This window comes from Octopus bimaculoides, chromosome 26 (assembly GCF_001194135.2).
Source record: "Octopus bimaculoides isolate UCB-OBI-ISO-001 chromosome 26, ASM119413v2, whole genome shotgun sequence".
NCBI lineage: Eukaryota > Metazoa > Mollusca > Cephalopoda > Octopoda > Octopodidae > Octopus > Octopus bimaculoides.
In genome coordinates this window covers 3,246,938-3,248,538 of record NC_069006.1, presented here as the reverse complement: position 1 = coordinate 3,248,538, position 1,601 = coordinate 3,246,938, and positions in this window count along the sequence as shown.

Here is a 1,601-nt window from a genome sequence, read left to right as displayed (position 1 = left end):
CTACGTTTTGGGTTCAAATTCCATCGAGGTCGGCTTTGCCTTTCATCCTTTCGGGGTCGATTAAATAAGTACCAGTTGAATACTGGGGTCGATGTGATTGGCTCATCCCCTCTCCCAAAATTGCTGCCCTTGTGGTAGTTGTTATTATTATTATTATCATTATTATTATTATTATTATTATTATTATCAATATTTTTATTATTATTATTATTATTATTATTATTATTATTATTATCATTATTATTATTATTATTAAGGCGGCCAGCTGGCAGAATCGTCACTGTGCCGGAAAGAATGCTTAGCAGCATTTCTTCCGTGTACACCTTCTGAGTTCAAATTCCGCCAAGGTCGACTTTGTGGTCGATAAAATAACTATCATTGGGGTTGATGTAATCGACTAGCCTCCTCCCCAATAAAATTCCAAGCCTTGTGCCTATAATAGAAAGGATTATTACTATTGTTGTTGTTGTTGTTGTTATTATTATTATTATTGTTATTGTTGTTATTGTTGTTGTCATTATTATTATCATCATCAATATCTTCTTTGAATTTTGTTTCCATTTCTTGCCGAGTGTCTTCCCAACACCTAGTGCAAAGAAACTCACTGTATGCATTGGTAGGCCATTGCTGTTGGTGTTGCTTCTAACATAGTCACAAGGCCTGAAATATTAGGGAGGAGTAAATCAATCACACCGGCCCTTAATCTAGACCGGTGCTTCGTTTTATCGACCGCAAAAAGGATAAAAACCAAAGTTGTCCTCAGCGAGATTTGAACTCAGAACGAAAAGTTCGTTCAGATCCTGCCGAGATCATCTTACCCTTTCTCCTTTCGGGATCAATAAAAGAAGTAGCAGTGGTCGATGCAATCGACAACTCTCTCCTCCATTATTTGCAGGCCCTGAGACAAAATTTGAAACAAACACCACAGCCTGGAAGAACCGTCAGTACGCCGGACAAAATGCAATTCTTCCGAATTACGTTCTGAATTCAAATGTCAGCGAGGTCGTCTTTGCCTTTCAACTTTCCGGGGTCGATAAAACGAGCACCCGTTGGGCACTGGAGTCGATGCAATCGACTTCACCATCCCCTTAAAATTGCTGGCCTTGTGTCATTATTAATATCATTATTGTTGTTGTTGTTGTTGTTGTTGTTATTGTTATTGTTGCTGTTGTTGTTGTTGTTGTTGTTGTTGAGTGAGGGAGAGCAGCATACGCCATCAAAGTAACGCTGAGGTACAAATATACGAAGCCCAATATACCCATCACGACTTCCCCTCTTTGACAAGTATTCACCAGGTACATGCATCACAACCATATGTGCGTGACATGATGGCCTCATATCAAGATAAACAGCGTATGACCTTGCTGATGGGGACCCACTTAGAATTTTTTCGGGTTGAATAGCCCATCTCGTTCAAAAGGTCCCTGAATAAGAGCTGTTTAAGTGTGATGGACGAAACACATATGTTTCTAAGGCTGAATTATACAAACTCTAAATAACCCTTCTCAACACATGGCTATGATGTTCCCCTACTACCCCTGTTCGTGATCAAAGATACACATATCGACAACACATATTATTATTATTATTATTATTATTAT